Consider the following 24,059-nt stretch of genomic DNA (forward strand, 5'->3'; position numbering starts at 1 on the left):
CACAAAAGGAATTATTTATGTTGTACACTGCTCTTAATGGCAGTATGATTAACAGAGCCAGGAGGTGCTACAAGATGCCATTGTTATTTTGAAGTGTGGATCACTAAGTTACAACCAATGTCAAAGTTCAAGATTGAATAGGTAATGAAATTCAAACTCATCTTGAAACTTCTGTGAGCCTTGCAACACATAGCCATATTTAGCAGTGCTGAATCACCTCATTTACATGGGTTTGGACTGCAGTCTGAGAGCTGGCTAACAGGATCACAGTGAGAGAGTGCGAGAGGAACATCTCAGAATCGGTTAAGAGTGGTGCAAGCAAGACTTACAGACTGGGTCTTTCCAGAGTATCTGGACTGTTTCCATGTCTGCACTGACACACCCACATTGAATTTTCAATAAGAGGAAATCCTCTTGCAGTCATCACTATTAAATGTCTCTCATTAGTCTCTTTCATTGCTGGTGAGGCCAGCAGCACAAGAGAGAAAGCTTTCATTCTGAACCGTTACTCAAAAACTTGCATGGTCATTAGTAAGGACACATTCAGCTCCTAAATCTATGATGAATCTCAAAGAAAACTCAGCCAACAGGTGGAAGTTAAAGTTTATATGGGGTGATAAATCCCTGTCTCAGGATGGTAACATAACTTTATAAGCCACTGTTCTCTCAGAGGTTTCAACAATGTTGTTGTTTATATTGGCCCAAGTAAAATTTTGGCTTTTCACTTCCACAAATGTTTATGAAATGGGAATGTTGCATCTACCAGCCTCAAAACTAGGAAATACACATCAAAACTGGAAATACAATTTTAAAAGAAAATACACTCATAAAAAAAACAATTTTCATGCTAGGAAAACACAAGCCTGAGACTGGATCTTGTCCCTAGACTAAAATCCCCTGGATGATCAATATGCACAATTAATACGGCTGTGTTTTAGACAGTAATCAGAACAGTTTGCAGCTAATCAAGTAATAGATGTCTTTTTTTAATTAATATCAACTGAGAAGTCAACAATAAATTCAAGTACAAAAAATGCTGAATTTATCATTTGCTTTACCCACTCTCCTTTATAGAGTCAACAGATTTACATCAGAGATCACAGAATCATAAAATTATTTGGGATGGAAGGGACCTCAAAGATCATCTTGTTCCAACTCCCTGCCATGGGTAGGGACACCCTCCACTACACCAGGCTACCCAAAGCCTCATCCAACCTGGCCTTGAACGCTGCCAGAGAGTGGGGCAGCCATGGGTTTTCTGGGCAACCTGTTCCACTGCCTCAGCATCCTCATAGGGAGTAATTTCTTCCTAATGTCTAGTTTAAATAGACCTTCATTTGCTTTAAACCCACCACCCCTTGTCCTATCACTACTCTCCCTGATAAAAAGCCCTTCTCCCACTTTCCTTTGGCCCCCTTTAGGTACTGGTAGGCTGCAATAAAGTCTCCCTGGAGGCTTCTCTTTTCCAGGCTGAACAACCCCCAACTCATTCAGCCTGTCCTGATAGGAGAGTTGCTCCAGCCCTCCAATCATCTTCGTGGTCCTCCTCTGGACTCACTTCAGCAGCTCAGTATCTTCCTTGTACTGGGAACTCCAGAGCTCAATGCAGCACAACCTCCTGGTCACACTGTTTTTGATGCAGCTCAGGACATGGTTGGCTTTCTAGGCTGCTAGTGCACGTTTACAGATCATATTGAGATTTACATGAATCAGCACCCCCAAATCCTTCTCCTCAGGTCTGCTCTCAGTTCATTCTACACTTCATGAGGTTCGTATGGGCACACCTCTAAAGCCTGTTAAGGTTCCCTTCCCTCTAGCATGCCGACTGCACCACACAGCTTGGTGTCACTGGCACACTTATTGAGGCTGCATTCAATCCCACTGCTCATGTCTTCAATAAAGATGCTGAAGAGTGCCAGTCCCAATATAAACCCCTGTGGAATAACCCTCATCACCTGTCTTGATTTGGACATTCAGCCACTGACCATAACTCTTTTGAGTGTGACCATCCAGACAATTCCTTATCCATCCATTCAAATCCATGCTTCTCCAATTTAGAAACAAGGATGTCACACAGGACAATGTCAAATACTTTGCACAAGCCCAGGCAGACGACGTCATTTGCTCTTCCTTTGTAAGTGTTGTAACCCTGTTACAGAAAACCACCAAATTGGTTAGGCATGATTTGCCCTTAGTGAAGCCATGTTGGCTGTCACCAGTAACCTCCTTATCTTCCACATGCCTGAGCATAATTTCCAGGAGGATCTGCTCCAGGATCTTGCTGGGCACAGAGGTGAGACTTTCCAGCCTCTGGAAAGTTCCTTTGGTCTTCCTTTTTCCATTTTTTCCAGCCTTTGGAAAGTCTTAGTTCCTTTGGTCTTCCTTTTTTCCATTTTTAAAAATGAGGGTTATGTTTCCCCTTTTCCAGTCAATGGGAACTTCAATGCACCCCCATGACTTTTCAGATATGATGGAGAGTGGCTTAGCCACTTCATCAAGTTTGCTCAGGACCCACAGATGCATCTCATCAAGGATGAGTGCACCTTCGGGTTTCTTACATGTTCTCGAACCTCATCTCCTCCTAGAGAGGACAGTTCTTCATTCTCCTAGTCCCTGCCTTCAATTTCTGTGACCTAAGCAATGTGACTAAAACACTTGCTGGTGAAGACTGAGGCAAAAAATTCTTTGATTACCTCAGTGTTCTCAATATCCCAGGTAGCAGGTCTCCCATTTTGTTCTGGAGGGGGCCCAGATTTTACCTCATCATCATTTTATCACTGAAACAGAAACTTTTCTTGTCCTTGACATCCTGGGCCAGATTTCATTTTAAGAGGGCTTTAGATTTTCCTCCCCTGTGCCCTGGGTACACAGAAATTTCTCTGAATTCCTTCCAGGTGCCAGGGTCCTTACATCCACCCTGTAGGCATCCTTTCTGTGGCTGAATTTTCCCAGGAGCTCCTTGTTCTTCCGTGCATTTTTGCCAGAATCTTCTTTGTTGGGATGCATCACTCATGAGCTTGAAAGAGGTGATCTTTGAATACTAGTCAGCACTCTTGGACCCCTGCTCCCTCTAGGGCTTTGTCCCATGGTACTCTATTAAGAAGGTCCCTAAAATCTGCCCTCCTGAAGTTCAGAGTGGTGACCTGCTGTGCACCCTCCTCACTACCCTAAGGACCTTGAACTACACCATTTTATGGTCACCACAGCCAATGCCGCCCTTGAGCTCCACATTCTTTACCAACTCCTCCTTGTCGGTGAGAATAAGGTCCAGCATGATACCTTTCCTCATCGGCTCCTCTATCACTTGGAGGAGGAATCAATGCATTCCAGGTACTTTATCGATTGCTTGTGCCCTGCTGTGTTGTTCTTCCAACAGATACTGGGGTGGTTGAAGTCCCCCACAAGTACCAGGGTTTGTGAATGTGAAGCTGCCCCTGTCTGTCTATAGAGAACCTCATCCATTCTGCCTCCCCGGTTAGGTGGCCTGTAGCAGACCCCCACTATAGTACCTTCTGTCCCTATGCTCCCTTAATCCTGATGCATAAGCTTTCAGTGGGCTCCCCATCCATCCCCAGGCAGAGCTCTGTGCACTCCGGCTGGCCACTGACATGGAACACCCAGATGAATTTGGGCAACTTCAGATTTCATAAATCACTGTGATGAATAAAGAAGACATTAAACATGCTTATTTCCTTTCTTTTTCTAAACATCTTGGTGGGACTTCCCTTTGTAACATAAATGTAGGTAACTTTATACACTTAATTAAACTATTTATTCATTGTGCAAAAATTTATCCGTAAAGCAAAACACACTTAATGTTGACATCACTGCACTTGTTTGGGTTTTTTTCCCTTTCTTATTTACATCTCCTCAATGTATGGAAAAAAATTCCAAACTCAATAACATAAAAAATTTTGTTTTCATAGTATTTAATATTGGTGGGGTAGTATCACATTAAATGCCATTAAGTAATAGATCTGAGAGAATAAAAACATTTTCCATCCTTCTCAAGCTTTTAACCTTTAGGGTTTCCTTGAGGGAAAAATGATTCAAATGCCAAACTCAAAATTATGTATTCACTACACAGAAAAAGATGGCCAGAAGTTTACACAGAGAAACTATGCAATACATTAAAGTTACATTAGGGTTCTTAGTGTTCCTTTTCACTAATTTCCCTTCTCATAACTCCCACAGACACACTAAAGAGCCTTTCCAAGCTCAGCAATCACACCATCTTCCCCAAAGGCACATTCATCAGCAGACTAAGCTTCCAAGCCATCAGTAACATGGCTGCCCTATAGATTCATCATGGAATGGAAGGCAAAGAAATCATCAAGTACAGAACAACTCAGGATTAGTAGTCTTCTCTCCATCAAGGAAGAGGTTAAAATGTACTCTGCCTTATGATGTAAAGAGAAATTATATTTTCCATTTTTAAAGGAGAAGGTGACAGGAAGCTTTAAGGGAAAAAATAATGATCTGCTGCACGGAAAGCTTAAACAAGATGGGGTGAGGGAAGCAACAGCCAGCTGAAGAAAGTTTCCATTTCTCTACCAAATGCAAAGGCTTTGGAAGGCTGGAGAACTCAGGTTACCCTTTGGTTTTGGCTGCTACAGCAAGAGGTCCTTATCCTGTTTTACTCTAACCCATGCACCAGCTATATGAGTGCTTATATTCTTTGACAGTTAAATGCATGTGGAAAACAAAAATAGAATAAAATAATACTGATCTAGACATAATTCTTTAACTTTGCACTAAAAATCTGCACTGGGGCACTGTACAGGGAATGAGCATAACTTAAACGTTCACACTGAAAACCTCCCATTAGTGGACATGTGAGCGATTGGAAACAGCTGAAACAGCTGAGTTTGTTGCTAAGTTCCATTTTCCACTAACAGTAAATGAAAAATTTCCTCCAGTAGTGATAACTCTGCTTGTAACTACTGGTTACTTTTTTTTCTCCAGAAGTTCCTGTTTTGCAATTAATACATTTCAAGGCAATAAGGGTATTTATTACCAGAGTAAATACCAATGGCTTTATTGTCAGTCAGAAAGAATATGAAAACGTTCAAAACCACACTACTGCGTCTTCCTTTCTTCAAAAGAAACAGCTAACTCAAAATGTCTAACCTGACTAACAATTGTTCATATTTTTCTTACTTAAAAAGACTGAACAGTCTCTCATATTCTATGACACTAAGAAGTGACAGACTTTAAAATACTTTACACACTATGGAGTAATATTTTACTATTAGTTTATTACTGAGAGTGAGTAAAAAACCTGATATATTTATCTCTACCCCAGAAAAGTCATTCACCCACACACAAATGAATGTGTTGATTAATTGTAAAACAAATATAATTTCCCTGCATGAAGGTTATACAAAAAAAAGAGGTTTCCTCCACATCTGAATTACTAGTGCATCACTTAGCACCTCTCTAGTGTCTAGACCATATGGCTTCAATTGACAGCTGATGAAACCAGTAATTGTCCTCTTGCATTAGTCATTGGTTATATTGTTGCTCAGATTCTTGATGGCAGGAGGAGAAATAACCTCCCTATAATGGCCTTGATAATGCATGAAAAAATTGAGCAGAAGCCAAAGTCTCCTCTTAACTGTTATTACAGCTGGCCTAGAGGTAAGAAAGTATACATCAACATGGCCACTAAAAACCATACTGCAGTCCAAAATTATTATTCAATTTATATGAAAAATAGAATCACATTTATTCATTAAAATATCTGAGAAAAACTGTCAGGTAGGCTTATAGAAAAAATGATCACTCCATGTCAATACAAGAGATATATGTGCCAATCAACTAATGGCATGTAATGAACATTGAACTATTAAATATCAGCATGAATACCCAAGCTCAGATGCAGCCAAAACTAGGAAACAGTATCTGGGAGGTTATAGACTCTGGCATGAGAACTTCCACCCAGCACACACGTTATACAAAGAGCAAGCAGAGGCACGGAGATCCTGCTAGTATTACCGTCACAAATATACAACTTCAGTGAAATAACTTTGGAAATTAAGTCATCAAACCTATGAAGTTTAAATCCAGTCCAGGGCCCCTCTATGCAAATAACCCTTCTTGTCAGTGTAAGAACTCATGTATGTATTTAATGGATTTACTGTCAAAGCTCCAAAATAGGTAAGCAGAGTCTGTCTATGCAACTCTAAATTCTATTCTTAAATTACCAATCAATATCAAAGATGGGATTAAATCCTGTACAGGAATTAAGTTCCAGTTTTACTAATTCATTTAAAAAAAATTGGTGGGCGTCTGGACTCCAGCCAGGGCTTAAACCACCACTCTTCCAAATGCAAGGGCCACTTTGTTGACAAAAATGCCACACTGTAATAGTGAACAAATAGCATGCACACCTTAAGGTGCTTACAGATCCCAAATAATCCACTCCTCCAGTATCAGCCCCATAACTACTGCCTGATGCTGTCTTCAGTAAGCTCTGACTCCTTCTCACTTCTTTTGCCTGACAGACAGCAGTCCAAAATTTATGATTATTGTCCTCAACACCATCAGCTACATTCTTAAAGGTATTCTAAGGCAGTCGTTACTGCACAGATGCCCAAACAAGGAGGCTTGATCAAAACTTGTCTGAATTTTGGAAGCTTTCAAATGAGACCTCCAATATCACAGTTAAGGTAAAGCCATTTGTGTGTAATCCAATCCTTTGTACCCATTTCCAGATCATTAAACCCTACATCGATTTAAGTCCTGTCTATGATGTAGTTAATTTGCACCCTGTGTTGGCAATTCTTACCACATTTCTACATTAATATGAAACTGTTAACATAAGCATATGCTATAAAAAGATGGAGAATAGTGTCTGCTGGAATACTTTGGCCTGCATAACTGTAGTTTTTATAACATTAACAGTTACCTTCCTTCCTAGCACTACTCCACTGAATACAACTTGTATGGCATAATTTGTTTTCATCTACACAGTAAAAGACCTTTCATTTTCATTTTATATTTCTGTATTGTAGACAAGTCATTCATCCCATGGTACTCTTAGGGCCAGACTGACAAAACCTTTAACTTCTTCTAACCCCACTGTCTTATACAAAAAAATAACCAGAACTATATGGACCTCATAAATACCCAGAACAGATTATCTTATTCTTTCCTATTGAATGAAAATATATCACTTACTTTCTAAGGTTCATATATTCTTTGAAGATATAGTACTGAGAAAGAAAAGGCCATAATACATAGAATTGAGCAAATTTGGTCTATGAATAAGAACTTCACTGTTGAGTCCAGGTGGGCAGAGATAGGAAGTTTATGATTAATATTTCAGTATTTTCCTCTCCCACTGATTAATTAAACTAGTTTATAAACTCAGATTCTGTGGTTTTATTCTGTAAACAATTAATTTAATTTTATTGACTATGCACTTTTCTATGAGTTCTTAATTTTATAAGAAGGGTGGCAAAATTAAGAAACTTCCAAAATGATAAATTATGCCACATTGTGTCTTTTATTTTTGCTATAAATATTTAAAAAATAAATGAAAGGCCAGGAACAATGTGTTGGGGTTTTGTGGTTTTGGGGTTTTTGGTGGGGTTTTTTTAAAGGATCATGGAAAACTTAGAAAAATTTAATATACAGTAAAAAGGTTCTGGTCTTATGTGTAGGTTCCTAAAGAAAGAGAACGGCTGAAGAAAACTTCATTCCTACAGAATTTCCTATCTCTAGCATTTTACTACAGGAAAGATGAGAAGGAATGTTTTGGCCTTTATTGAGAGTGAGAGAAGTTTTTGTATTTTGTCTTAAATCTAATATTTACTGATCTTACAAGTGACTGACAATTTTCAAAATGGACAAGTGAGGAGAAGCACTTAGATGCAATGAATGACTGCAACTGGAAGTTCAAGATTGCATTCAGACTTCTGTGCATTTTGGGTGGAATCTGAAGTCCAGTGTTCAGTGAAAAAAACCTCACCAAACAGAAAAATGTGTCATGTGCCTGGAGTGGATCTGCAACATCCTTTGCCTGAGGAAGGAGCCACTAGTCTGCCAGCCTAGTTGCTGGATCCAGACACAGAAAAGGCTGTGGGGGAGACCCTGCCCCAGTCCACGCAGCCTACACTCGAGGGACAAAAGCTTTCATAATAATCTATAAACAGGAAGTAACTGCATCAATTTCTTTAAAACACAGAGGGAAGTTCAGTTTTACTTTAAAATTATGCTGAAAGTAAAAGTAGAAGATCCAGTTCACTTATTTGAAAAGCTGATCAGATTCTTGTATGCCAAGAAACATGTTTAGCCACTGTGCTGTGCAGTTTTCTGGTTGCATAGGAGCAACTATTCATTTATTTTCATTGCTCAAAGTGCAATCCAAAAAAAAATTGAATCCCTCAATGATTGATGGAAACAAGAAATGTTAAGTCTGACATTTTTTTAAGACTGAGGCCTTTATGTAAAAGATTGGTGAGGTTTAAGAGAACACGTCAGATATATATATATATATATATATATATATGCTAATCATTGTGTTTCAAAAGGAGCTTAAAACTGGAAGACATCATAGTTCCTTGCTTCTCCCTAATCATATGCTATTTTTTAAGGAAAAGATCAGCACTGGTGCACTTTAAGGTTTCTGAGGTTAGGTATGCTTTACCCCCAAGACACCACGAGGGTTTTCTTGACAAAAGAGTATTATTAGTATTCAAATATGTGCTTGTTTTTGGTTCCCAGTCATAACTAAATTTAAAACCTGGCCAGTCCAACATGACTGTAGGAAATTGTAATCTTTTGCAGCATAGTGTAAAATCTTCTAGCAGGAATTAATTTTGTTTAGAGTTTTACATAGTATCTAATTTATTCTTGTTTCACCAGAAAAGACATCTGCTGCTGTGCAGAGGAAGTAGATTCTCATCCCATTATAAAGGTCCACTTCGCTATTTTGTTTTTTTTTTTTCCTTTGGGGTATGGCAGAATACCAAGTCTAGTTATGTTCTCCTGTTTTTAATCAGCTAACTAACTCCCACAGAGACCAATGCCAGCATAGTGATTTCTCAGCAGTTCTTTGAGGTTTCTCCTTTCTTCCCAGACTGTCCTAAGAAGTATCCCCCTCCTCAGCTTTACAAGCTGCTTTTTATTATACCAAAATACTCCTAAGTACTCCTAAAGTAACCTCAACAGTACTCGCCTAGCTCTTAGACCACACTACCACTGATGTTATCATTATACCCTCAGAAACTCTGTTAATCCAACCCACAGTCAAAGTAGCAAACTCAGCAGACACCATGCAGCCTCTGATAAATCTGATGATCAATTTGGCTTCCATCTGGAGTTGGCATCTTATATTACATCATCCTTCATCTATGTACATCTGTGGTGAGTAATGGCTCCACACATGGGAACCGTGTTACCTTCTGTCATATGGCAGAAGGCAAAATAATGATGATGCTACATAAGGTTAATTTCAGCTGTGCTCAATACAGAATTTCTACTTTATGTGCATAGGGTCACACATTTTGAACTGTAGCTGTGAACACACATGCACAGTTCACGTTCATTTTTCACTAATTGTGGATCTCAACTTCAAGATGCTATAGGAAAATGGTCACTTCCGTCTACCTGGGAATCAGCTTTTGATTCAACTAGGAAGGGATGAAAATGTGAACTGTATGTCTTAAGGCAAATCCCACAGGAGACAAATTAAGTATTTCCACTGAATACCCTGGATCCATAGCCTAATTCAAACTGATCTGCTGTTTCTAAGAGCCATCAGTTTCACTCTTCAAGATTTCAAGTTTCCATAATTTCTGCCTTCTTGTTATTATATGCTGAAATGAATTCAAAAGTAAATTAACAAAGTGCAGCAGTGAGGTTTTGAAGTGATGCCAAGTATGAAGTAGCATAAATTTAACAGTTTTCATTAACAGAGGAATATTCACTAAACATTTTTCTATACTAGAAGAAATACTCTGTGCAGTAAAATTAAATCCATCCTGACAGTGACCCACAAATAACCTGTTTCTATAGTCCCTTTGCTATTCAGCTAGGCCTCCTGGTGGTGCAGAGCTGTCGTTCATTAATTTTACTGATTGCATAATGAGAAAAAGTCATGCAGCTTTGAATATTAAAAGCTGTAGGCCTATTAATCACCAGTTTGAAAATAAAGAGAGATAAAAATACAAGGCAACGTGAGAAACCAACAGGAAATGTCTATCTAGGGAGAAAGAAAGGGAATTTCACCTACTGATTCACAGAGCATTATGTACTGGGCTCAGTAAGTGGGCTAAGAAAGGAAACAATTTTTTATTGTTTTTGAAAGAGCATTTAGAGATGGAGATATTAATCAATTTTGAAGCCAATGCCTACAGTTACAAGGAAACACATCTAGAAACACTGTCTAGTTACAAAAGGTGCGTAAATCCCCAGGCAATCATGTCTGATATCACATCAGCCCATCCTTTAAGCAGGAGGTTGGAGTAGACATCTTGGCCAGCTATCCTATGCTATCAGGTCTCCTTCATTAAAGATAATTTGGGTCCTCACAATAAGGAACAAAGTCTGTATCTCAGCTAGCTAAGACTAAGCCATTAAGAGTTTTCTAGATATTTGGGTACTTTTAACATGGTGACCCATAAAGAGCCCTAGTTTCAGACAGTCCATGATGAAATTGTTTCAGTACAAACGTGAACTTTTTTGGCTTGTTTTTAAGCTATGTAAAGATAAGAAGAATTATACCCTTGTCAAAGAAGAAAAAACAGATAACATGATGCCACAATCACACACAAGCTCCCAGAAACAAAGCAACTTATTTAAATATTCACTTGATGACAAGGCAGAGGTGCAGCAGTGACTGGCAGCTTAACAAAATATTACTATTTACAATAAAAATATTTTCAAACTCAATATACACAATTATTTAGAAATGTAAATACAGTAATAGCCAATTCCCTGACTTGTGCACTCTAGCTAGTAAACAGCAACTTTATTTCATCTGGTTTTATTTAAGTAAAGGAATTACCTTGCTTAAATGCACTTGTCTCCCTTAAGTAACTTTTGCAGAGCTATATTCGAACATATCATGCATAAAACAAGAACTAGATAGGTAAATGCACCCTGCTTTATGACTCTGTCTCTGTGGTTGTGTACTTAATAACTGTTACCCACATGTTGGTACTGCAAGCCACAAGAAACTCTGACCTGGCCTTTTCCTAATGATTTAGAAAAAAGGATATTAAAATTTATAAAGCATATTTTAATGTTATTCATGTGAGGCATATGCAACCAGACAAATTACTTTAGTACAGAATGCTTACAGCCTTCTTAAATCTTACTTGCAAATGCATTTTAATCTCTGCAACATATGGTTGTGTATATATGCATGTGAGTTGGAATCCATTTTTGTTAAGTTTTCATCAGTTAAAGCTTGACAACAATAATAAGAATGTATCTACAGAGGGAAAACAATAACATACATGTAAATATTTGGAAAAATAAAAAGACCCATTAGGAGCAATTGATCACTGAGATCTGGTTCTTTTTAAGTAACTTTGAATGTACAAGACCAAAAACTCAGAAAGACTTCCAAGGACACCAGAATTATCACAGAAATGTCCACAAAAAGGTATGGGGTTTTGTTTTGGTTTTGGGTTTTTTCCTATAGATAGCAGCATACTCAAAAGGTCTCACCACCTGTAATATAGCATAATATAAAAGTGCATTATAATTCCTCCTTTATAAACCAAGCACTATTAAAGAGGCTAACTTAAAAGTACAGTTCGTGCTAGAAACACCGAATCAAAGTAACGAGACTTCTGGAAAATTACAAAAGATGTTCAGCCAAACTGCTGATAGGAACAATCTCTCATGTAGGAATTTTTCTTCAAAGCAAAAACCTTCAACCTGTCAAGTCTTAGATTTCTCATTTTTGGTTTGTTGTTTGGTTTTTTTTGTTTTTGGTGTTGTCAGCGAATATGGCTAACAAAATCCTGTAATACTTGCCCCATTCTACCCATCTTTCATGCATGTTTCATCCACTAGGATGTAACACATGGTGAGCTGTATGTAGGTAGCTGTAGACAGACCAAAATCTCCACAATTCATGTCATGTGTTCACAAAAAAAAAGTATGCTATTAGCACAGGTTTCCTAGCTTTAGCCAGTTTTCAAGGTCATTTTTCCTGATTTTGGCACAGTCATCCCAAACCATGTGTAGGCAGGCAAACTCTCTGCATGTCAATTACCTTCCTTGAAATGTCTAGACTGTTCTATTTTTATCCCCCATGGAATAAAACCAAGACAGTAAAGTTGAATAGGGAGTCCCACAATAAACTTACAGAAATAGTGAGGAAGTGCTGTTCTATTATCACTAGCATTAAATGCACTGAAAGTATTTTTCTGCTGAAATAATTCAGGAGCGTGTCAAAACACCTTTACAAAACTACATGATTTGTACACACTTCTGTACTTTACACATGTAAAAATCAAATGTTTCTAGCACAGAGGCGCATAAATAATCAACTTCATCTGCTGCAATTACAGCTCACTGTTCATGCAGTGTAATTATATAGCCAACACCACACAGTGCAGAAGGCAATCACATGCCACTGTAAACAGAAACTATAAAGAAGTTTATCTGACATTTTTGTATTTACCCATTCCACTTGCTTCTTTCTCCTTCTTCACTCTTATGGGAAATTTCATCTTAATCTAATTTAAATAGGATTTAAATACCATTGGCTGTGAGTTAACAGCAACATATGTTTATATTTTCATCCAACTCATTTATTTTTCCTCTGCTTAACAACCCTGCCAAAGTTGTTCTTTTTCAAACAATAAATTAATTCAGAGAATGATTGTTTATAGTAAGATCTTGTAAATTCTGACATACGCCAAAAGGCCACAAATTGTGACTAAAACTAGATATCAATATCAAAGCTTTAATTAGTTCTATACTACTTATATATTACCAAATGGAATCAGGGCTAAAAATCAAATAAAGAACTTCAAATACAAATAGGGAAAAACTGTAATGATCTGAAATGCAGAGAGGGTTATATCAATATTACTGAGTTTTGAGATTAGATATAGATATAGATCTATCTCAAGTAATGTAATGGGAGACTATCCTCTGGTCAACTTTAAACTTTCTGAAAATTCTGCTATCACTGTGCTAAATAAAAGACAACCACACATTTCTTTATACATATTTAAAAATAAATCTGGACATGGATGGAGAGATATTATATTACTGTGTTTCAATTAAAGATTAGAGTTTCCGTAATTCAGAAAGGTGATGAGGTTTGATTTATTCAAGAAATAAATACTTAGGCTAAAAAGTTAGCATAGTAAAATTCTTTGAGTCAGTATAAAGTGCCCTTAAGTCACTTTCTTAAAATGTTTCTTTAGTGTTAGGACTCTGTTGTAGTTTTGCATGTCTGGGTTCTGGTGCAGCTAGAAACTCTCTGCAGGCCCCAGAGAGCAAACACCAGACAGCTCAAGGCCAGAGTTGCTACTGACCAAGGCTGAGTCCGTCAGTGATGGTCACAGAGCCTCTGGGAATCACATTTAGAAGGAGAAAACTTCAAGAATCTGCTTTTTGCCACCAGAGAAGGGAATGTGAAGACGTAAGAAAATGTGCAGACATCCAGGCCAGCGAAGAAGGGGGGGTTAGGGGGTGGTGGTGAGGGGAAGAGGCACCCAGGTGCCGGAGAGCAAGATGCCCCTGCAGCCTGTGGAGAAACTTATGGTGGAGCAGGTGTCCCCCCACAGCCCATGGAAAAGGCCGAGACCCCACCTGCAGCCCATGGAGAGGCCCCACGCTGGAGCAGGTGGAGACATACAGAAGACACTGTGATCCACGTTGGAGCGAGATCTATCAGCACATGCAGCCCATTAAGAGAGACAGAGATACAGAGATGAGTGAGGGAGAGAGAGATCCATGAGGGAGCAGGTCTGCTGGGGGTGGGGGGAGTCCTTGTGACCCTGGGGGATACCAGGCTGGAGCAGTCTGAGCCTAAGCCTGAGAGATTCTATGATTTATGACTGCACCCCGTAGAAGTGACCCACATTGGGGCAGCTGGTGAGGAGCTGAAGCCCCAGGGGAAAAGACTCAGGCTGGAGAAGTTCATGATAGACTGTCTCCTGTGGGTGGGACCCCACACTGCAGCAGGGCAAGAGTGTGAGAAATGTGCCCCCCGCCCTCCACGCACAAGAACAACAACTCGTGAGGAACTGACTGAAATCCCCATTCCCTGCCCCTCCCTGTGCCACAATGGGGAGGGAAGAAGGGAGTGAAATCATGGCTAGAGTGAAGTTTGTGAAGAAGGGAGGGGTGGGAGGAGGAGCTTTAAGATCTGGTCGCACTTCTCATTAACTGACTCTGGTGTCACTGGGTGTGCAGCACAGTGTGATGAATTAGAGAGTTTTCGTTCCTTTACTCTGTGTTGAGTCTGTTTTGCCTGTGATGCTGACTGCGGAATGATCTCTCCCTGTCCTTATCTCAACTCCTAAGCCTCTTACTATAAATTTTCTTCCCTGTCCAGCTGAAAAGGGGAGTGATAGGCTGACTTTGGTGGGCTTCTGGCCTCCAGCCAGTGCTAAACCACCAAAAGCTCCAAAGATGACCATTATGATACGCAGCCAACACACACTTGTCTGAAAGTTTTACCAAAACAATCTAGGCTTTTTAATTAGTATTACTATTTCAAACACCGATTCTGAAGCACCGCTACTATAGTACCAGCTAGGAATAGCTAGAATGTTGCTAATCGCTAAACTCTAGCATTGTCTCACCACCAAAACCTTGGGAAAGTCTAAAGTTAATTCACTGGTCACTGGCTGCTGCCAGTATCAATCACACATCACACATCACACCTGCAATGATTTATAGAATCCTCTGATTTATAGAAAGATTCTGAAAATGCAGTTTAACTTCCAGAAACATTTTTTGTTTTCCCTGGCAATTAGAATATTTATTCTTTTAAGGAAAGGTATTTATTTACCCTGCTGTGACTGGAAATATCTCACATGGAAGTACTAACTTTTGAGGTGTGTTATACTACCCATTACAGCTTTGGTTTTAAGTAGTATTGCAGGATACCAGGGAAGAGAGACACTCTTTGGTTGCCACAGTAGTGAGTGGATCTCTCTTCTGCTGTTGGAACCTTCTGTTGATTGAGTTGTGTAAATGTATAGACACATGTGTTAATTTGACTGTCCAAACAACTTCTTAGCAGAAATTTGTTTTAGTGATAACTACAGTAGTAGTGGAACAAGGTATAATACCTCAAGGAATTAAGTCCTTTTCTTCTCTAATAGACGTGCTCTATGTTATCTCTTTATAAGAAATTGCTTGAAAAACATACTTCAAATTTTCAGACACAACTGTCAACCTTATAAACAAGCAAAGGAAATACCAAACCCACTTCAAACAGCAAAGAAGGTAACTGTATTAAGCTTTAAGTATTTGAGCTACTTCCTTTCAGAATATGAATAATATAGTGAGGTTAGTCAACTCTGAGCTTGCATCTAAAATATGATCTGGATTTCTGCCAGACAGCCGTACTTACTTGAAAAACTGTTGATAATTTTTTTCTGCTTTTTAAGTATTTAGGGTGTGCTGCAGTGATTCCTTCCTGCTTAGCCTATTCAGGCACATTAATAGAAATAATGTAAAATGATACATAAATTCACTTCCCTGTATCAAGTACCTTCTATATTTATCATGGGGGAATACTTTGTAGGAGGAATCTTAGTCTCTGTTTCTGCTGGTCTTTCTGTGGCTGATAACAAAGTCTGTGCATTTCTCCAAAAAATCACTTTACTGCTTTTTTTGATCCTTCCACTTAACCATCATGCTTCCCATTTGCCCATCACTCAAAGAAAAGTGTTCAGAAAAAAATAACCATCAGACTATTCTAACTAAAGCCCTCCAAAAACATGAACTTACTCTGTGTTACTCACATGAACATCAAGTGGAAAATGAAAAGCAGAAAGACCATTACGAGGTTAAATTACTGAGATTAAGATGTAGCATATAGCCCTAGTTCTGCCACGTATCTCCTGAACTTCTGTTAATCAGCCGTCACTTGAATTCTCAGTGCTTCAGCTGACCTCACAATGAGGAATAACACTCTTCATCACCGTTAGTCTGAGTTCTTCAAAGGCGCTCTCCACTCTGTAACTCTGTGCAATGCTTAGCACAGTGGAGCCCAGTCCTTTGCCATTAATAATAACCATTAGAAAACTCAAAATCATACAGAACTCTTAAGAATTTAGATATACAAATTTTAAGAAAAAAATTATCTATTTCTGATTTATAACCATCAAATGTCAGGTTACAGACTAGGACTCCAACACTAACCATATTCTCTATGAAATGCTCCAATTTTATCCCTGTATCTCCAATATTAAACAATGAAGTAAAATAATGTTTTTCCTTGTCCTGTGAAGTGAACTTCCAATTAAAATTCAACAGTGCAATCCCATTCAAAATGGCTTAATATAATTTGAAGCACATTAATTTGACTTGGTTACCTGTTTTGTTAATTAAACTGATGAGGCAATTTATTTGCTCATTCCAGCCTTGACATTAAATGACATTTCATGTGACATCTGATTTTTTTATGTTAATTGAGTAACTTCTGATTTGTATATACCAGGTTGATTTGTGCAGTACGTAAGTGTCAGGAAAAAAAAAATCCCATCTGCAAATAATAAGTAATCTAAGTGATTTACAAGTAGAGTTACTAGCATTTGAACACAGGTGGCTTTTTATTTTTAGATTTCATAAGGACTGTCACTCCAAACTGCTATTTTTAATAGCATTTTGGAAATTAGAAATGCCGAATGCAATGCTGGGTGTTCCTATATTAATGAAGCACTTCTAAAAATAGTGTTTCTTTCTTACTAGTTGTCCTTGCGGAACTAGGCCAGCAGAACCAGTCCTTGAGATTAAATGATAGCTGATAAGTTTTTGCCTTTATCATTACTTGATTCTTATGAGAGAAAAAAACGGCTTTAGAAGTTTACTTCAGTGGAGCAAATATTTTAATCCACTTTTGCATGGAGCATGCTGAAATTCCTGTAGTTCCTTGGATTTTAAACATTGCTACTGGCTGTGAAAAAAAAGGCACAGTGACATGTGTAGCTGATACTTTCTTCAGCATAGGATTTGTTTTATACACTATGCTTGGGCAAGATTTTGTGCCATTCTTTGGCACAGAATACAACTAATCAGTAGGTCTTTATTCTGTATGAACAACTGATAAGAACTTCCTTTTCTGAAGTTTGAAAAAAAGAGATCAAACCAAAACCACCAAAAAGACCATGAAGAACAAGACCCTGTGGTTTCTGCCCAGTAAAAACATACTGATTTCACTGGCAGCTGCAGACAAGAAACGTCTAAGTGTCTGGTGCGTCCCTGATTTTATTCCTTACATTTCTTCATCCTGCACTCCCAACATGGTGATCCACTTAAAATTATGGAAGATTATATCATAAAATTTATATTCTAGAGAAGAACAGTGACCGTCAGTAGGTCAGTCTTGAACTCCGAGATGATTATCAGTTGTCAATAAAAGCATTTTCTGATTCAACCACACCAAAAGAAAAGCTAAAGCATTTTTATGTCAAAGTAAGTGACAATGGCTACAGTAATACTTGGATCTAAAAAACCAAAAAGAAGCAGTAAATTACTTCAGAAGAAAAACACAAGACTGCTTCTAGGGTACCTATGTCATTCATTTTAGGCTCTGTAAGGAAACATGCTGCTAAGGACTTTAAATATAACAACAACCAAAAAAAAAGAAAACAAAGGCAGCGATTGATTTATCCAAATTCTGACCTTGCTAAACCATTCAGTACTCCCATGCTTTATTAAGTGTTTGTCCTTAAAAAGGTTAACACTACTGAAGCAATTTGTAGGGGAACATATGTACATCTACAACTACCTAAAAGGTGGTTGCAGTGAGGTGGGGCTTGGTCTCCCTGGTAGCTAGTGACAGGACAAGGAGAAAAGGTCTTAAATTGCATCAGGGGAAGTTTAGGTTGTGAATCAAGAAAAATTTCTTTACTGAAAGGGTTGTCAGATATTGGAACAGGCTGCCCAGGGACATGGTTGCGGCACAGTCCCTGAAGGTCTTTAAAATAAGAGCAGATGTTGTACTTGGTGACACAGTCTAGCATTGGACATGGGTAGATGGTTAGACTCGATGAACTTGAAAGTCTTTTCCAACCGAAACTGTTCTATGATTCTATGAAAAATTTTTGCGTTTCCTTGCTTTGGGGAATGTTACAATGAGAAAAGGCATGATGTCAATACCAACAGCATATCACCGAGTTGTCTGGAATACATATATAATGCTGCAAAGGTGGGGATAAAGAAGAGGCACAAAGATGGTATGGAAAAGAAGCATCTGACAAAAGCAAGTTTATTCTGTCACAGTATGGTGTGTCAATAGCTAGTAAATAAACTAATTTCACCTCAGCCACTCTAAAAGATTCTGCTTGCATTTCCTTTATTTACCAATACCTTAAGACTGCAGATTTTAAGTTTGTCCAGGTAACAACTTTCCTTCCCATGAAAAATCTATTAGAAAACACTGACAGAAATTTCCGTACAACATAGACCAAATTAATGAAAAATTTAAGAGCAATTTTTTCCTAGGGGAAAAAAATATATTTTAAGGTCATGCAAGTACAGCACATACTTTTTGTTCCAGTGAAGCTCTTTGATGCAACTTCACATGTGTTTTTAAACAACATAAATTTGGAAGTTTAAAAAAAAATAGTAGGATCTGACATGCAGGAAATGGTCTTAACAAGTGGAAAAGAACAGAAAAATATAGTAGTAGAAGTGAAGGGATAGTGATAGAGCTTGCGACTGGTTTGTCTTTCCAGTCACTGCAAGGTTACATGACCCAGACTATCATGTGCACCTTCCCTCATCCCTATTCTGCCTCATCAGTGCTCTATCTCTTTCTCCAGCTGTTACCTGGTCCAGTAAGTCTGTGCACGCCTGCCAGAAACTCAGCTTTCATAGTTGCCCATTACTGAAGAGACCTCTCTTTATTCTCAGACATTTCTTTCTGTTGCATTTGTGAAGTACACAAAATCAATGCAAACAAACACCAGAATTTTTTTTTTTCCCTAAGAAAAGGATCAAAGGGAATTGTTAAAAGGAATACCTGCAAACTAACTGTCCTGGGACACTAAGAATATTTAATACACACAGCCAGTTCAGCAGTGAAGAAAGAAATCCATGTGTTGCTAACTGAACTGTCTTAATTGTAATACTAAAAACACACCCTCCTGGGTTCAGCTAAGATAGGGTTAATTTTCACCACATGTTGAGATAGGACACAGCCAGCACAGGTGACCCAAACAACCTAAAAGAGGTTATTCCATACCAAGTGATATCATGCTCAATACAAAAGGGGGCTAGTTGGGGAGGGGAGACGCAGCTCTAGGACATGCAGCTCAAGGATGGTCTGATTTTGTCATGGTTCTGAGCATATTTCTCTGAGTTGTATAGTTTTGATGAGGAACTGCATTGTGTATCACCAGTTTTGTATACTGTATTAGAAGTGCTCTTTATTTCCCTGTCCCTGTACTGTCCCAGTAAACTGTCCTTATCCCAGCCCAACAGGTTTGTCTCTGTCTCCACATTCTCCTCCCCATCCCGCTGGGGCAGAGGTGAGCAAGCGGATGCATGGTGCTCAGCTGCCAGCTGGGACTAAACCACAACACACACCTACAGGTCCAGACGACCCTTGCCCAGGTGTAGACCCTTCCTCCATGCAGGTGCAGTGATTGAAGAGGATGACACAGCAATTATTAAAATTGTATGTAAATTACTAGCCAATCACTGTAACTGGAGTGTATTACCTTGTAACATTTATGTATAAATGTTGGCTTTGGATGCGCTTCATTTGTGGAAATCCACCAAGCACCCAGGCCTGAATAAAAGCAGTCTCTCTGCTGTGTGTGTAAGAACTGGTTTATTGGGCACCAGGCACTTTTCAGACAACACATACATGCTTCAATTAAAACCCTTCCAGAGAACTTCTTCCTTAACTTATACAGAGTACATAGCATATTATGGGTGATAAGCTTACTGATCAGAACACAGGTCAAAAATTTTCTTAATGTTCCCATTTTTTTCTTTCAAACTTCACAGATTTATACCCAACTCTAGAGTTCTGAACTCTAGAGCCCCAAACCATGACTATTACTGTGGTGTAGTAAGTATTACACTTTTTAAATCCTCAGAAAGGTCACATATTACACAATTTCCCAGCACTTATAAAAAAAATTAAAAAGCATTTGCTCCTTTGAAAGTATCCAGCACTTTTTACTGACTATCATTCAATATGAGAGTAATGTCTTTCACATAAAGGTAAAAAATTAAAAAGCATTTGCTCCTTTGAAAGTATCCAGCACTTTTTACTGACTATCATTCAATATGAGAGTAATGTCTTTCACATAAAGGTAAAAAAAAAACCACCAACCAACCTTCAGTTAGTTTTGCAAACCATTACTGATTATGGGATCAAAAGAAAATGGGATTAAAAGTTTCCTCCAGAAAAAGAAATGCAAAAGAATCTAATTATAAAATACAAATCTGATGTTCTCATGTGCTGCCACTATATAGTCAATACAAGCTGACTTTTCTTACAGCACAAGCTTATTACCATTTAGTTCTTCACTTTCCTTATTCATAGATGTTATGCTATTTTAAAATCTTGTCTACAAGCTACAAAAATAAATCAGAAAGCAAGATGTAAATACCGAGAGCTTCAGGATACATTTCCATCCTTAATAAGTTTAAGCATCAATGATACGCAGTTGTAACTACTCATCTTTGCAAGCTCCCGTGCATTGTTTACATGACATGTATCAACTCCAGCAGTCTGACCCATTTAAAAAAATTAACTCTAGATAGAGAGTCCTATTTTAAGTAGTTCTAAAACTAAGCCTCAAGATAAGAAAAACCATAAGCAACTGCATGATTTAAATGCACAAGAACCACTGAAAGACAATAGGATTTTTGGAGCTTCAATCACAAAGTATTCGGGAAAAATCTTATCTGTTATACACAGAAACATGATGGACAGCTGCAATTCCCAAGACTAAAATGTCACCTATCATGCTCCGTGAACAGCCAGCTGACACAATACTCTGCTTCTTACAAGACTGTAAAAGCGTGTCTCTATCAATATCATCAAACAAGACTAACTATAAAATGATCAGGGATTTTCTCAGCGCTCACATGTAGCTTGGAGAGCACAGCTTTCATTTACTATACTCCTTGTTATTGCACATCTCATCTTTCCCTAAATAGACTGCCAAACACCATTGAAAGTATCTCCCTGTTTAGCACCACACACAGCAGGCCACAAGCGACTGGACTGAGGAATCCAAACTTGCTGCTTTTGTTAATCAAAGCAAACATTAACGTCACATTCCCACAAAGACCTCCAAAGTGGAAAACTAGTAAAATTGTTCTAGTTGATTGGGAATTTATTCTTCCAGAAACGACTTCTATTTCCCTTAAATTTTCAAAGGAGAACAGGTTTTTTTCCATGACTTAACAGTATTTGTCAACTTTTTTATATTTTTCCTGATTGCTATCGCAAGGTTGTCTTGCTTAAGATTATACCTTGCTATAGCTGGGGGGACAGCAAACCCTTTCCATCATACTTGAAAAGACTGAACAAGGTAGCAAACATGCAACTGCTTTCTTAATTGGCTTCAGAATTGCATTTATAAAATCTATCGCCTACCTGACGATGAGAGTGCTGTGCCAACCCACTAAGCACAACGCTATCCTTGTAAATTTGTCATTATTCTCCTAGCTACTCAGTCTTTGACTAAGAGGTGGAAATCTTTGTACAGAAAGACTTGTGTACAGCAGAGAACCTAAATGACTCAAGCTGATGATAAGTGGAAGATTAACCTTTTATTGATGTATGCATAAAATAAGACTCTTTCCGGATCACTGTAATTATTTATACATACAAAGCAAGTGAACCTGCTACAGCTCTTGGAGCTATTCAAGACTTATCTTCAAGACATGAAGATACTTAATACTAGACAAGGCCTTGAGCAAACTAATGTTAACTTTGAAGCTGTGCCTGTTTTAACTGTGTAATTGGACAAGATAGTATCTAAAGATTCTTTAGAATCCTTTTTTTTTTCCCATTTTATGATTCTTATTTAATTAGCACATTACAGATATTTTGCACAAGCAAACCACAACACAGAAAGACAGGCAGAAAACATTTTTGTCAAGATGGATAAAAATGTTCACAGGTTTAGAGAAAGATGATAACCTTACAACTTACCTGTTTCCTTCATGACTCATACTCCATCTTCCTATTTCTGTAATCATAATCCAATGACTGCCTACAAATAACAAGCCAATAATTATTATTATTATAGCTATCTGTTAAACACAAAGTAGCTGCTTCATTTATGTGGAGAATATGAATTCCACTAATGAAGTCAATGTAACGTTAGCAATTTACAGGAAATGGATTCAGACTTCATCACTGCATCTTTCAAGTTTTTACATTGCTCCTGAGCAATAACTGTACCCTATTTGCAATATGCCTGTTGGAGTATCTTAGAAACTAACTTCATAAATAAAGCAAGCTGTTGATATGTCATTCGCTGTGATCCAGCGATCCCTGGATTTTAAGCTTGCTCCTGTACACATTACAAAATCCATATTCATACTTATACTCTCAGGTCTACTACCAGAAAAAATCTCAGAAAGATTCAACAGGATTTAAAGTTTATTGATGATACCTCATAACTGAGATAATTATTTAATAAAATGAGAATCATAGACTCATAGAATATACTGGGTTGGAAGGGACCCATAAGGATGGTCAAGTCCAACTCCTGGCTCCGCACAGGGCCAGCCAAGCCAGAGCATGTGACTGAGCGCATTGTCCAGATGCTTCTTGAACTTAGTCAAGCTGGGTGCTGTGAACACTTCATAGAATCATAGAATGGCATGGGTTGGAAGGGACCCCAAGGATCATAGAGTTCCAACCCCCCTGCCACAGGCAGGGACACCAACCTCCAGGCCTGGATCTACACAAGGTTGCCCAGGGCCCCATCCAGCCTGGCCTTGAACACCTCCAGGGACGGGGAATCCACCACCTCTCTGGGCAGCCTGTTCCAGCACCTCACCACTCTCTCTGTAAAAAACTTCCACCTAATATCTAATTCAAACCTTCCCTCTTTTAGCTTTAATCCATTCCCCCTTGTCCTGCCATTGTCTAGCCTTGGAAAAAGTTGATTCCCCTTCTCCACACAGGAACCTTCTGTTCATATGCTCCCTTCAGGTTCTGGAAGGCTGCAATGAGGTCCCCCTGCAGTCTTCTCTTCTCTAGGCTGAACAAGCACAGCTCCCTAAGCCTCTCTTCATAGGGGAGATGCTCTGGCCCTCTAATTATCTTTATGGCCCTCCTCTGAACCCTCTCCAACAATTCTGCATCTTTCTTGTATTGGGGGCCCCAGATCTGGACACAGTACTCCAGATGGGGCCTCACGAGGGCAGAGTAGAGAGGGACAATCACTTCCCTGTCCCTGTTGGCCACCCCTCTTCTGATGGAGCCCAGGATACCATTGGCCTTGCGAGCTGTAAGAGCACACTGCTGGCTCAATGTCAAGCTTCTCATACACCATGACACCCAGGTCCTTCTCAGCAGGGCTACTCTCAGCTCTTCTCCCAGTCTTTATCTATGTCTGGGATTCCTCTGGCCCAAGTGCAACACCTTACACGTCGCAGTGTTGAACCTCATTAGGTTCACCCGGGCCCACCTTTCCAGCCTGTCAAGATCCCTCTGGATGGCTTCCTTTCTTTCTGTTGTGTCAACCACTCCACTAAGCTTGGTGTCATCCACAAACTTGCTGAGGGTGCACTCAATTCCATCATCCATGTCATTGATAAAGATGTTAAAGAGCACTGGTCCCAAGACAGACGCCCGGGGGACACCGCTTGTCACTGGCCTCCACCTGGACATAGACCCATTGACCACCAACCTCTGTCCA

Source organism: Gallinula chloropus (assembly GCF_964237585.1).
Source record: "Gallinula chloropus genome assembly, chromosome: 2".
NCBI classification, from domain to species: domain Eukaryota; kingdom Metazoa; phylum Chordata; class Aves; order Gruiformes; family Rallidae; genus Gallinula; species Gallinula chloropus.